General features: G+C 39.7%; 1 protein-coding gene and 1 long non-coding RNA gene across 5 annotated transcripts in view; one reads left to right on the top strand and one right to left on the bottom strand.

The window, feature by feature from the left end:
* The window catches only part of SULF2 (sulfatase 2), a 144311-nt gene extending 136167 nt beyond the window's left edge, over positions 1 to 8144 (bottom strand). For 2 of the 4 annotated variants that reach the window (XM_061375380.1, XM_061375377.1), the window contains exon 1: positions 7602 to 7945. The gene's annotated coding sequence lies outside the window, so the exon portion shown is untranslated. Of the gene's footprint in view, positions 1 to 7601; positions 7946 to 8010 lie in introns of those variants that run through there. The other 2 variants (XM_061375381.1, XM_061375382.1) reach the window with 2 other exon arrangements.
* Positions 8145 to 13002: 4858 nt separating this feature from the next.
* The window catches only part of LOC133224255 (uncharacterized), a 154280-nt gene continuing 151750 nt past the window's right edge, over positions 13003 to 15532 (top strand). Inside the window, exon 1 of the long non-coding RNA XR_009728809.1 lies at positions 13003 to 13180. This is a non-coding gene — a long non-coding RNA (uncharacterized LOC133224255). The remainder of the gene's footprint in view (positions 13181 to 15532) is intronic.

The following is a 15532-nucleotide window of genomic DNA, read 5'->3' as shown; positions in this document are numbered from 1 at the left end:
CAGGGATCCCTGGAGTTCAGCCCACATACACCTTTGCTCCATAGGAGAAAGGAAATGTATAGAGCTCTTCTCCCTTTCTGACTGCCTTCAGCATTTTAAAGTTTTCACAAGGAGCCTCAATTTCACCAGGTACTCTACTCCTGTTCTTTGAAATACCAAATTAATACTTAAGCCTGTTAAGGACCCCCTGCTCAAGATCACCAGAAACAAGTCACACAACACCCTACTTTGTAAGAAGATAGAAGTACATAGGCTTTCTTAAGGTCTTAGGTCTTAAATAAAGAAGGAATTCTGTTTGGCCTATCATCTAATTCCAGGAGACTAATTCAGTCTTTCCTTAACAGGGTATTAATTATTTTAGATCATAGATCATTTTACTGCTTTCTTTTAGGTTCCTCCCAGGGAGTTCCTGTGTTATGTTTTCAGGATAGATCATTAAGAGGAAAAAACACTGACATTTGACAGCTCCCAAAAATATGGGTTGAAAACCAGATCTTCCATTTCTAGAAATATAGCCAAAGACTTACATGAGGGAAGTGTTTCATTTCAGGCCAAGGTGCTCTGCCCATCTCCTGGTACCAAAATGTCTTGGGGCACATATAACACTTTCCTGCACAAGTCTTGTAAACTCAGGCTCTGCTCACATTCCCTCTTCTCCCTTTTCATATTTCAACAAGTGTTTAACAACAACAAAAAAAAATAAAAATCAAAAAATCAAAGTCTTCACTTTGATGATTCTGCTGTGCTGGACATTTTCTTAATACTCCTGTTTCTGAATCAGACTTACAATGTTCAATATAGAGTGCTACATCTCAGCTGCATCCAAATAACCACAGACATATCAGAGCATGCTTGGCTATTTGTTACACTAGCATACATCAAACTACAGGCCTTACTAGCTTGGGAATCATATCCTAAAAGAATTGGAAAGATTTCACATTCAAGAACAGAGGTATCGGACATTCCAGTCAATGGAATTATCAGTCCAATTTTCTGGTTTTGTGTTTTGGATTTGGTTGGGGGGGGAAGGTAGCATATTTTGGGTTTTGTTTATTGTTTCTTCTTTGGTTGGGTTTGGATTTTTTCTTTTTTTTTTTTTGTTTGGGTTTTTTATAGATCTTTAATAACCCTATAGGGTTGTTATTCACAAATCCAGCTTCCAGAGGAAGGGAAAGGGATATTGTTGGTAGCTAATCACAAGTTAAAACTTTCAGCCACTTTTACGTTTTAAGAATTCAGTATAACTTTTTCTAATTACTTATATCTGTTCTAGGAAAGATTGGCAAAAAGTTTCGCAATCTCTGAAAATTATTTTGATAATTATGAAAACGATAACAACTATCAAGTCTCTCTGGTTCTTTTTGACTCAGCAATACCGTAAGATAAAAGCAGGATGAATTCACAATTTAATTTTAATGTTTGAGAGAACAGCAACTTCAGCCATAATTTTAATGAGATAAGCAGCAGTGGCTCAAGTACAGTTCTCAGTCCCCACTGAGAACATTGATGTGGAAGCCAGAAAATTTACTCAGGAACTGCACCAAGTAACAAGCAAATGCATCGTACTGTTGAAGCTTTAATGTCCTGAAGCTGGCAATGTTAGCACTCTAACCTGACACTACAAATCCTGATATAGTTACAAACATACAGAGTAAGAAAGTCACAAGATTCATATGAAACTAGATTAAGCCTTTCCCTAAAACCACAGTAGATAGATTCATCAGTTAACATGCAACTTCGTATTAGATGTACTCATCTGATGCAAAAGGACTTACTGCAGGAGCCCCTACTTTAATCTCTTGCATATCAGATGATTAAAAAAAGTGAACTAAAGCTGTTAATAAGAAAATCACAAGACAGACTCAAAACTATCTAGAAGATTATAAAAGTTAATTGAGGCTACAGCACTTCTCTACAGTGCACTGCTGGAGTACTTGCTTAACAAAACCAGGACAAATCCCAGTTCAACAGCAGCGCCTGAAAGAAAGGAAGAGTCACCAAGATATGCGTTAAGTATGTAAAATAGTCTCTGGTATTCTTTAAGGATATGAAAGGAACATAATGAATCCTTAATTGCTTAAAGGGAACATTTTTGTCTTGCCAGAGGACGGATTTCCGAAGAACGATATTTACATTTTCCTACAACCTATAATTTTCTCATTTATTATTTGTCAGGGCCCCAAGACCTTTTACTGCACATAGGATGTTTGCATGTGTTTAATGATCCTTTTACCAAACAACTGTCACAGTCTGAATGAACAAATTAGTTAATATCGCTGATGTTGCTAATTTAACACCATTAATACCACAGTGCATGCAGCTACGGAACCTACAGGGTCTTGTATAGTAGCAAAGCTCTGCTGTTTCCAAGTCTGTTCTCCAGCAGACAGCATGGAAAAGATAACCCACACATCTATCACATGCAAGGAAATTCAATAAAATGTTTAAAGCTTGCTTTGACTCTGTAGTTAGACTATCAGACAAGTGTGACTAAAGAGATCATTTGATAGAGATTTAGAGGCATTAATTGGAGCTCACTTACATACACTCTTACAGCTGCCTCCACTTTTATCTGTGTGCTGGGATTTGGAGCAGTCAGAAAAGAAGCCAAGTGGATCACAGAAACAAATGCATCATAGTATTTCTACACATACAGCAAGATCCAAAGATTTACCCAATGAATGACATGGCAGAAGATACATTGCAGTGTTATCTGCAGTTTCAACTATGCCTTTTCTTCCTTCTGTATGCACAACTGAGCTACATTTTGTAAAGTAATTTGTCTTCACACACTGTCTATGAATAAAAGCTTTCTAGGAGCAAGATCATATTATTTTTCTCTAAGTCACTGAACTCTTCTACACACTTCCTCTGACAAAGAATGGCATAAAGGAGCCAGATTCTTTTGCAAGCCTTTCCACACTGGAGCATAAGGGAAAATAAAACTTGATGAAGACTATAAGGTTTTTAAACTATAAGGATTTTAAACAAAACTTGTAACACACAAACCCACTTGTGTGTAGAAAGTACCCCAAAATAAAGGTGGCAGAAGGGAACTGCATTTGTCAATAATAGATACTTACTTCCTGAATCACGTTCAGGGGTGTGAACTTGATGTTACTAGATTCGCCAGAAGTGATTTTAGGATTAAAAAGGTTTATTCCAACATTAAATAAAAAGGGAAGGAAGAAGATACCATACACAACCATGTATTGAAATGACCATTTAAACTGTACTAAGAAAAAACAGCATCACACTCCTTACAACACTCTTCTCCAAAGTCAATGGGGTTGCAGGTATGACTTATTAGAAATGCAGAAAGATTTTTCTTAAAGAAGAAAGAAGACATATATCGACATTTACTACAACCTTGTTCACTACCCATTAATTTAAATTCAGATGAGAGGATCTTGTCATTATATTTAAAGAGAAGATACATACATTTCCTTATTACTCTCTGCGTAAAATAACTTCACACCCCAGTAAAACACTACTGTAACAATAAAACATAAACTTATTGCTTTTAACTAAAACAAAAAGGGAACAGTGGAAAAGAAATAAATCAAACAATGATAAAGCATTGTGAAGATCAGCTATTTTTAAACACAAAGATCTCCCTCCCCTTTTTTCTTTTTTTTTTTCCTTTTTATGAGTCCCTTTAAGACTTCTACATTGTTCAAAGCAGAAGAAAAGTATCACTGCTCTAAACAAGACCAAATTACAGGTGACAACATGACACTGTATATATGTCTTCATCATCGAATCACCATTTAGTTACTTCAGCTTAAGTTTAGGTAGTAGAAACATTTGATGTAGAAACTACCTGTGTTGGAAAGGTTCCAAGCATAAAACGGTGTTGTAAAACTAAAAAGTCATTCATATGCTTTATGAATATCATTCTGCCTTACAGACAGGTTCACCTGAACAAAGTTACCTAGATTGCATTTTTTGATATTTCACACTAATTCATTCTCTTCAGTATCACAATATTCTGAGCACCAAACCAAACTATTGAAAGAAGACACGATTTCAAACACTTTAATTGGAAATTTTGCTCACCAGGATTTGGAAAATAAGAGCTCAAATACACACCCCTATATTTTCCTATGTGCATATATACATACATATACACACACAGGAACAGAGATGAGTTCAGGCTGAACTCTTGAACTACTGCATTCACGAAGAAAAGAAAAAGAAAAAAAAGCAGCACCTTACCCAAGTGCTTACACAAGTATGCTAACACAGAATATAGAAGTTAGCATTTAACTATGGTTCATACTGTATACACTAGCATGCAAAGATCACATGCACACAGAATCCCACAGCAGCTGCACAATCTGAGCACACATCTCACGTATTTACAAGAGCACTAGAACTCAAGTACAACTACAAGAGGGAAGATAAAAATTTCTGTTTACTGAGATGTTCTTACTGCCTCAGAAGCAACACTTCTTTGGATGTTGCTTCTTTATGAAGACCTTTATGCTTGCAGCATCTGTATTTGTAAAAAGGGATAGCTCTATCTAGTATTGAGATAAGTAACATTTTCATGGAATTCAGAAACATTACACATCTCTTCCTACAGAGGTCAACCACTAATTAGTTGAAATTCTCCTTTGACAAACTTGCATTATCATTCCAGAATTTCTCCCCAGGCAGTGGAGCAGAGTGGTGGGGACAGCCACAGAAGAGTCAGTTAACAAGCAATGAACAATAGTGAGAAATTCAGACAATTTCCAGAAGCTAAACAAAAAACCAAGTCTTTAAGAGATCAATTCTGATGGGAAAGGGAGGAGCAAGAAGAGGAGAAAAAAGCCAAAACAAACCAAAAATAAAACCAAGACAACAAAAATACCAAACCACTCATTATAGCTTTTCAGGTTTCAAATTAAATCATGGCATGTACTGGAATAAACACAAGAAATTCTCAAATACAAGAGCACACCAGCACATCCATTTTTATATTGGAAATATAGGCCTCTACCTCATTTTCCAACATGTCCAGTCCAGCCTGAGAAACTGGCTCTACATATTGATAAAAATGAGAATGTATTCTGTGAAGGGTGCTGCAAGGGATGATTTGAAAGGCAGGTTTTATCTGCTCTTCTTGGAAACTGGCAAAGGCACTGATGATTCTTCACAGAGGCATAATCTCACCAACATCTTTAACCAAAATTCTCTGATAGGTTTGCAGCAGTCCTTGGTCTTAATTTTACTCTATTTTCAAATTCACAGTGAGGCTACATCTTCAGGTGGCTGAGGCATGTTGGCATGGAAAACAAGAAATATTGTCTCCCTCTGAGGGACTAAAACTATTTGGACAATAGTTTAATCTTTCTATGCTACCTACAGAGCAAGAAGTTAGAGCTGCCAGGAATTGAAATTAATTACTTCTAAGAACAATTTTGAAGGGAAGATAAAACATAAATTCACACCCTTTCCAAGTTGTCAAGCTCTTTCAGATATTAGGTATTAAATCTTGCATCTCCAAAACACACATCTGCTATTACACAGCAAAAGCGTTTCTTTTATTCCATCACCTTCTTTTCATTCGCAAGAGAAGAGGGTCTTACTCATTCAGATACCTACATCAGTCATATTTGCAAATCTGACAGCAAGTATATCTGCCTGCACTTTTTTTATTTTTAGATAAGCAGTGATAATTCTTCTCACCTGGTATCTTCATAACAGAAGCGCTTCAAATGAAGTCACAGCAGTGGAATACATACTTTCTTAAGAATAAAACATACACAGCTGTAGCAAAGCATCACTTATTCCAACTTCACATTTTGTTTACTAAAATAATATTAGCTACCCAGGTGGAAAAATTACAGACATTTTCCTATCCTTCTGGAAAAAATGACAGAGATATTGGAAGACCAAACTAATCAAGATGGTTTTATACAACAAGGGCAAACACTTTCAGCTAGAAATTAACTGAAAAAAGACTCCTTGCAAGGAATCTAAAGCAGCAAGGGGAAAGGGGGAGAAACTGGGAATCCATTAAATACTTTGATAATAACACTGTATTTTCTGAATGAAATAAACACAAATCCCTTAATATTCAAACCACAGAACAACTATAATAATCAAACCCCATGATACCAGGAACCTCTCCTTGAATTCCATGATCTATGCTGAAGAGCGCCCAAAGTCCATCTGAGCTCCCCAATACAGATTAAAAATAAAGCTGTCCTATTTACACTAGTACTTTAAGTGTTTTCCTAAACCTCTCTCATATTCCACTTCTGCACCCCCCAAAACCAACCAGACCGTGAAGTTACAATTGAGAACGATAGCACCAGGTTGGTTAAGTTTCTGAGCAGCACATATAAAATTTTTTAAGTTTCACTGCTGCAGGACACAATATGAAATGCAAGAATCAATCAAATTCTATAAAGAGGATTGACTCGGAGGGCTTTCATATGTTTAATCAAAACAACTTCCTTACATGTGTCAGTTTTACTCCCACATAATGAGAAACTAGAGAGAAACACTGAGACTAGTTGGGACAAACTACATTAAAATATCATTCTGTAAACTCATTAAAATTACATTTGGAGAGGAAAGGAGTGAGAATTGTTACACACACAGCTAGCACTGAAACAATTACTCCAGTTGTATCCTTTAGAGAACTCTTAATCACGTTATACTCCTGTTGTAAATTCTTGAAGCATGGCCCAAAGCACTTTACATCTCTCACATGCGCTAAACATAAAGCCATTGCACTGCAGATTAACTTCCAAGTGCCGTTGACACCTGACCAACTAAGTGGTTTTTCACAACTACTGTCTGATAGATAAGACATTCACTGTTAATAGAGAAGACATTACTTACACCAGGGCAAAAGTGAAGAAAAAACATCCTATTTTCACCAACAGTTTCTGTCTGCAATCTAGTAAACTTAACGTTAGTTACAGAAAAGCATTGATGTATTCATTCACATGCTCACAGGTTGGAGAAAGCAAGAGAGATGACACAAACACTGCACCTCTGCACGGTTTCACATCCATACACGATGCTAACCCCCCAACAAACTGATTAGAGACCTACCTACAACTCTACCACGTCTACGCCTGGAGCCCTGCAGCCTGGCAGCGCTACTGAACAGCCCAGCACAGGAGCAGGAACCGCAAGTTTTTAGTACAGAGCGCGTTATCTCCCAGCTCAGCCACTGCCTCACGGCGTGACCTTGGGCGAGTCACTTCCCCCGCATCCCGGCTCCCCACCTGAGAGCCTCCCGCTCCTCAAAGCGCCAAGGACGAAACACAGGTAACTACTCACCACAAGCGCCTACACCGGCGAAGCTGGAATAGGAGGGAGGAAGGAGGATGACTGGGAGCGGGGGTTTCCTCACTTACAGGTGATTAAAATCTCCCCGACAGTGATTCAGCCTCCCGCCGGGGGGAGAGTCTCCCCCTACACCTTTCCCGTCTCGTCCTGTACGGGTTGAACCGGAGACGAAGCCGGCAGCTCCGGCTCCCCCGCCCCAAGCGCACGCCCCGGCGGGGAGTCGATCCCTCCGTGCCTCCCGCCCCCACCGCCAGAACCCTCCCGGCGGCCCCAGCCCGGCCGCTCTCGGAAGCGGCGTTACTCACAGCACCCGCGGGGCGGAACACTCACAGGTGGCCCGGCGCCGCCGGCGCTCTCCGCGGCGGGAAGCCGGTCACCTCAGCACCGCGAGAGAGCTGGGGATGGGGCGCTGCGCTCCGCTCCCCGCCGCGGGGCCGCGCAGCTCCGGCCGCTGCCGTCGCCTTCCCTGCGAAGGGGCCGACTCCCTCCCGCCCTTCCTCGCGCCGCCGGCCAATGCGGGCAGCGGCGAGGAGCCGGCTTTAACCATCTGTTGCCAGGCGCCTCCTCCAAGCGCTGCCGCCTCCCTCGCCGGGGGGCTCCCGCCCAAGCACCCCGCCGGGGAGGTGGGGAACCAGGAGGAAGCTTTACCCCCACCCGGGGAGCTGTTTGCCCTCTGTACCCTGCAGAGCTGGGGTTGTTCCCGCCCCCACTTACCTCAGGATCGCCGCCCCCTCAGGGCTGGCGCCCCTCGCCTCAGCGCTCTCCTCTCCGCACCCTCTGCCCTTCCCCTGCACAGCACCAGCGGCTCCCCCCGCCCGCCGAGGGGCGAGGGAAGAGCAGCTCGGTTTGGGGTGCCCCGAAGAGCGCTGGGCACAGCCCCGCGTTAGGAGTGCCAGGTGGGCAGCGAGGCGGGAAAGGACCGGGATGGGAACGGGGGATCCGTCCGGAAACAGGGAGCGCATGTGGGGTCTAATCCTCCTCAGGCTGGTGGGGATAAAGTCCTGGCCTGATAAAACTTGCGTACTTCCCGCTTAATAAAGAGGGTTTTCCACATGGGGTGTCAGGAGGGGGGCGATGGTATTGCACGGAGAAATGGGCCTCATCCTGCCTCAGTGGGCATAAACCAGGGCTAAAATCTGCTGCTTTTAGACTTCTTAGACATCTCCTGTGGAGAAGCCGTTCCAAAACACTCAAAAGTCTCTCTCACTGTGTAATGTTTCTGAGTTTTAACCTTTCACGTTCAGAATGTGAAGGTTTTTACACAAACATGAGGACAGCCTATGTGCAGGGTCCCTTCCTCTGGGTCCCTATCTCCACATCAGAGGATGGTAGTTCAGATGCTTGCAGTGCAAGCATAAACTTTTCCCCAAAACAGAGCCATAGTTCCTGTTTTACTTCTCTTTTTAAATTAAAAGAGCATGATCAGAGTTTTCTGTGGAAAGAAAAAATGTACATTTGTTGTGGGTGTTAATGCAGCTTCTAAATCAATTTCTGTCAGTTTTTGAAACTGTCAGATTCTTATTTGTCACCAGAGCAGTGTCATTAAATTATGGCTTTATATGGCTTTAAAAGCAGAGTACAGACCAGATACAATTTGCAGGACTTGCAAGATTTTAGATATGTTATTATGCAGATTTTAAGGTTATCTTTCCTCATTGACATGTGTTTGATCTGTAGCTGGATAATGTTGTGAGTGAATTAAGGTCCTTTTATTATTAAAAGATATGATTTAGGGAATAAAGTCAACCACCTGTATTTCATACCAATGCTGTTACAAAATAGCTTGTAAATGATAGTGTGTTATTCCAAATAGACACTTTTGAAGATGAGATAAATCCCTTACCCACTAGGAAGGCTTTATCTTTGCATAAAAGGGTCTCAACACAGCTGAGACTTGTCTTATTATTACAAAAAAAGTTTCAAAAATGCTAACATTATTTGGATTTTTCTTACAAGACACATGATGAATGAAATTTTGCCCTTCGTGTGCGTGTGGGATGCCTATAAATCTGAAGGAAGTATTTGTCATTGCAAGATATTTTTAAGGAATGGTTTCTATGTAGTCATAATTACCAGAATGACAAATTAACTAGTGAACCTTCCATTAATCTTATAAAGCTATTCTCAATCCAAAGTTATTCCCATATATATTCTAATCAAGGCTCGTCATAATAATTTTTGAGATTTTGTTTCTAAAACAAACTCTAAGAATGTTATTGCTATTATGGATTTTATTAATACATAGAAATTCCATCTAATATGTTAAACCAATTGTTCTAGGTGCCAGATATTTGCATAAAATATGCTCTTCATTTTAGTGCTTCACACATCATCATATATAGAAGTCAAAGAATGGTTGGAAATACAACAATCCATAGGCAAGCAACTGGCCTCTGTAACAGTGAAAATACAAATAACCCACTTGTACAAGAAATCTTGGCAGAATCCGAAAGCATGTGCAGGTAAATGGTGTCTCAGCCCACTGCAGTGATAAACACTGTTGTTAAATATAAAAACCTATGCCTTAAACCTCAAAATAATGTTTCTCTATGAAGTGTTTAATTTCATAAGCAAAATGATTACTGCAAAGGCAGTTACTTACCTTTTTTAAAATAATCATCCTTTCCCCTGCTTCATTACAGTTCTAATTACTTATTTGTATAGGTTAAAATATGATAAATTCTCATTCATACATCATCGGTATTGCATATGTCATGGATGTGATTAGAGCAAGATTCAAACAGATCAACAACATGCCATCGCTTCAGGGATTTTCTTCTGTAGTTTTATTTCCTGCTATCTCAGTATGTGACCTTGGGAATTCATTGAACACTTTTGTGAACCATTCTTTTCATCTGTGAGGTCTGGGATAGTCATACGTGAAGAAGTGCACTTTATTAATAATAATATTTTGGGAATTTATTTATCTGTAACAAATGAACTAGTAAGTAACCTCTTTGAATAATAAGGATCTAATCATCATAACATCCAGCAATGTGAACTTGCCACCCAGAAAGCCAACTGTATCCTGGGCTGCATCACCAACAGTGAGACCAGCAGGTCAAGGGAGGGAATTCTCCTGCTCTACTGCGCTCTGGTGAGAGCCCCCCTGCAGTTCTGAGAGACCTGGGCTTGTTCAGCCTGGAGAAGGCTCTGGAGAGACTTGAAAGCAGGTTCTAGTGCCTAAAGGGACCGATAAGTAATCCAGAGAGAGACTTTTCACAATGGCTTGTAGGCATAGGATGGAGGTGGTGGGGTTGTGGGGCTGGGTGAGGGGAGAGGAATAGCTTTAAAATGAAAGAGCATACATTTAGATAAAAAGAATTTTTTTTTACTGGGAGGGTGATGAGGCACTGGTACAGGTTTTCCCAAGAAGCTGTGGCTGCCCCAAAGCCAGAATTGCTCAAGGCCAGGTTGGATGTGGCTTTGAGCAGCCTGGGCTAGTGAAAGGTGTCCCTGCCCATGGCAGAGGGGTTGGAACTACATGATCTTTAGGGTTCATTCTAAGCCAAACCACTCTATTATTCTATGAACGCAGTATTTTCTGCTGCGTTCTAAGCAGAATATAATTGTAGGTCTATATGGCTTAAATGAGGTTTAACAACTAGGCAGTATTTTTTGTCAAATATCATAGCAAACATCTTAAAACCATCAAAGATCCTGTATGAAAGTCCCTATTTGTCTAATTGGTGAGGCAGTGCATTAGTAGTGTGTGCAGAGATAAACCTGCAAGCAATTACAGTTCAGGAGACCAAATTCGGGAGAAGGAACAGCTTTCCACAGAGTTCACGATAAGGAGAACTATCCCTGAAAAGCTTTATATTTTCTGAAGAAAGATTGTACTGCTTAATTATAATAGTTCAAAGATAACTCGAGTCTGGCACCTCCAAGAAAACAATTAAAAAACTATGTTGGTGTGGTTTCCATGTGCAGCAGGTGTTCATCACCTCAGAAGCTCAGAAAACACCATCTCTGGCCATTCCCACACAATGTGTTTGCATTAAGAATGTTGGTTTTGGTGGGTGCTTTCAAGTTGCATCCAACAAGACATTGTGTGTGTGTGTGTTACATATAGTTACCCTATAACTTCCTTCTTACATCTTTTCTTTCCGCAAAGTTGAGCAAAATGCATTGATGCTTTGAGCAGAGTAAAAAATGCGGATATGCATTAGCTGAAATAATCAAATATTTTAAATCCCTAATGTCTTAGGAGATCCATTAACCTTAATCAGTTCAACACATCTGATTGTGCTTGCCAACTGCCCTTTTCCAAATAAAGATATATCAGGTTACATTAATAGCATCAGTAATTAAATAGCGTGAACGCAAAAGCAAGCCCTAAGATCCACATAGTGCAGACTTGGGTCACTTATTTAGTTCCAGATCTTGCAGCAGGCTATTCTCTTAGGTGAACCAGCCAAAACCATGAAAGTGGAGCTCAGCATGTGAGTACAAAGGCAAAGTCTGAATTTTAAACACACCCTCTTCTTTTTTTCCATGTGAAATATATTAAGGTCCCAGTGGAAAAAAAAAAACCCAACACCACTCAGGATTGAATGAACTAATCAGAAACATACCTTAGAGCCTTAGTCATAAAGAAATTGCTTTGTTATAAAGACAAAGCAGATTTGTGGGAATGTTGCCACTTTTTATAAACTGTCAAAAGCTGGGGTTTGTTTTATTTTGGTTATGTGCCAGTCATGACTCAGGATCTGTTATGAAAATGAATGTGCTATTTCAAATCTTGCAAGACTTAGCCTAGATTTAGACAGTGTAGTATATTTACATAAACAAACAAATTAATCTCAGAAGCTGCAGAACTGAAACCTCTTGGAATGTCCCTTTAGGTGCTGACACTACTAAGAAAAAACTGTGGATGGATGGATGCTGCTAACCACTGAAAATGTCAGCGGATGGTAAGTGAAATGTTCTCTTCTTACCTTGCTTGCCATGTCTTCTGCTGGCAAACAACTGTATATGTTAGGGGAAGGGATAAAAAATAAAAACAACAGTAGCAACAAAAGGTACAACAAGTACATAAAGAAATGGCTGTCTAAACTTCAGAAGATAAGACAGTTGTGTGTTTGACTCCAAGATTTGTCTTTCTGTGTATAGACAGCTATCAGAACTGAGTGTTTTTTCTTTGATAGCTGTGGTAAGTGATAACTGCAATCTCACATTTCCTATGCCCTTTACTTGGAACTTTAAGGGAAATGCTTTATAACTCCTATGCTAACATGGAAGTGTTCAGCAATAACAACCTGTAGCATCTAGAGCACTTTTCTGTTTCAAAGAGCTTTGCAACCATTGCTTAATTAATGTGTTCTGTGTTCAGTTCTGGGTAAGCATACAACACTCCCACTAAACAGTTGGGCTTTGTTATGGCTTTTAAAGCCTGATTTGTGCTGCTGGTTGCGTGAGTGAGCACGTGCAGAGGGGCAGTGCTGGAGTGATAGCTGCAGAAGGCGTGCGGAAGGCGTGCTGTCAGGGTGGCTACAAGGAACATGGTTAGCAGTGGCTGTAAATCTTTTCCTTTCTTGAGGTGCCAGATGACACACAGTGGTAAAAAAAAAGCCTCATTATCTCTTTCCACAAGTTAGGTTTCCTCTTTTATGTGTTACACATAAAGGCAGGCTACTGTGCTAACACAAGCATCACAGTCATGAAGTTCCTTCTGCTACTCACATGCTCACAAATTACTTCTCTTTTCTGACTTTCCACATGCGCAAAATCAAAACTTATTGTATTGGTTTCTACATTTAACACAAAATGGATTTATTTTTAGTTACAATCCATTTGTAATGAGGAGTTTCCCTTTTCCGTTCAATTCACCAAGATACACCTGCCTGGATATATTCACTTGTACTGACTGCCTTTACTTCAGGTAAGAATGGGACTGGCTTTGTACCTTCTACAGCTTCTAAGCACAGTGATCCTGCCTTTGTCAGCTGATAGCCTGACTGAGCTGAATGATACATGTACAAAAGTTACCATTTAACGAGGCTGTTTACACTAGCTGCTGGCAACTAAGCCAGATTTCTTAATTTGAAATACATAGCACACTCATTATGTACTTCAAGTATACATAGTTACAGTGGAGCCCTGCCAATGATGCTGTCTAAGCAATTGCATGCATTGCATGTCTGCTTTGATACAGAGTACTGGATCTGGCACTAGACATTGCAGAACAGATGTTTTTAGGGTTTGGGTGGAAGACAGACCCTTAGACACCTTAGGTAGACTATAAGAGATGATTTTTTTTCCTATCTCCAGTGTATTGAGGGAAAGCCTCCTAAGGAGTACGGATACATAAAGTCATTTCAGCAGGGAAAAATTGACAGAGGGAGAAAGAACTTTATATAGTTTAGAGATCTCTGCCAAGTTGCTTGCTGTAGAAGCTTCTGCAGACACACTTTGTAAGCAAAGATTCCTTGGACTCTAACAGGGGACTGAACATTTTTGAAAAGATGTACAGCTTTACACTGCAGGACAGGGTTCACATTATTTACTGGGAAATGGCTGGCTGCCTGCCAAGCTGAAAAGCACTCCCTTGCTAGCTGAGGAAAAACAAGGTAAAATAAATACCTCAATATTACTCTATTACAGTGTTTAGACTCTACCCTTCAGATGGAAAAATGAAATTTATTACAACAATAAATGACCCCCTAAAGATCTGAAAACTGCCAGGTTTCTCTGTCTCTTCCTTTCTAATGAAGCTTTGCAATTTCACCAAAGTCAGAAAGTTGAGATTATACCAATAGATCATGCCTGCGCATACATATGCAGTTTGTATGGAAGTGACATGCTTTAATTGTATTTCTAATGGAAAAGATCAAATAATTCCATAAAATATGCTACAGGTCTCATGATTGATGATTTCATTTTGAAAAAGGCAAATTAAATACAAGGCTAAGAACACAGGGAATCTGTGAAATTACTCACTTTTATATACAGACTCATGCATAGATCTAATCCTGACATTTGGTATGGGTTGAATGTGCATGTGGCATCTTTTCTGGTTACAGTTCACGGTTCTTTCTTATCATTTGTACATTTTTAAAGTAATTCAGATCAACAAAACTGTAATCTCTGCAGTCCTAAAAATGCTTGAGGAATTGAACACAGTTATCTCTGGGAATTTTTTCTTATGATATCTGGAAGTTGTGTCATATATGCAGTGCTACTGCAGGTATACTTGTCTATTAACCAGTGGATCTGTTATTTACATATGAAAGAAAAGTATGTACACTTTTAAGATTTTAAGTGAGCTCTGAGTTTTGATCTTCACCAGCAGCAAGCACACAGTTTAATTCACAAGCTGTATCTAAACATTTCCTTCCTGTTTGAGATCTAAGATATAATAAACAGCTTGGCTATAGGCTAGGCCACACATTCATAGATATTAAGAAAAACAGGAACTGTTGTGACAGCTTAACTTGATCTTCTGGCATCTAGGTTTTCTGGTTATACAGCAAATCTTCCAAGCTTCACTGGTTACCACTGTCTCTACTGTGATAACTGTTAAATACCACAGATATTGTTAGGCAGTATCTTACTTATGTATGCCATGTGTATTTCTATGTATTGAGCCTTAAAATCAAACCCTCCCTGACCTTTGGAACATGCAGTCACACATGCATTTAGCTGCTAGCCTTTACTATTTAAAAATCTCTAACAGAACTGCTATTTTGATTTTTGATTTTTCGACTTAATATCTGGACTCAAACCAGACCTGCATGTATGAGATACATCTGAATATGTATAAAGCCATATTTGGAATCTCCAGGGTCTCGAGGGTTGTTAACTTGAAGGTATTTGCTTATGCTAGGAAACAGAGAATATATGCAACAGCAACATTGCTTTTGGATTTTACTCTTCTCAAATACATGCACTGAATGAATACATATATATACTGTCTTTATGTTGTAAACTTGGATATAGGTAACAGTTTTCCTGGGACAATATGTGTTTGTATAAACGTGTCTTCTATGGAAGGATGGGCAAATTTTGGGCTAAAGTCAAACAGCTTTAGATAGAAGTTGGATTGCCAAGCATAGAACAGGTGTTTGGCACAAATGAGACATCATGATAACGTATCGTTTTTACACATACTCTTTCTTTATGTAGAAAGCAAGTGTACAGTGCCATGCTGTGTTCTTCCTGCTGCTTGGAATGTTGATATAAAGCATAAGAAATAATAAATCATTTCAACAGTTTTCTTGTTACATAAAGAAAT

Source organism: Neopsephotus bourkii, unplaced genomic scaffold (assembly GCF_033783945.1).
Source record: "Neopsephotus bourkii isolate Nb327-2 ecotype Australia unplaced genomic scaffold, CSIRO-AGI_Nbou_v1 NB_1663, whole genome shotgun sequence".
Lineage (NCBI taxonomy): Eukaryota > Metazoa > Chordata > Aves > Psittaciformes > Psittacidae > Neopsephotus > Neopsephotus bourkii.
The sequence above is the reverse complement of the archived record's forward strand: the minus strand, read 5'-3'. Positions and strand labels throughout refer to the sequence as shown.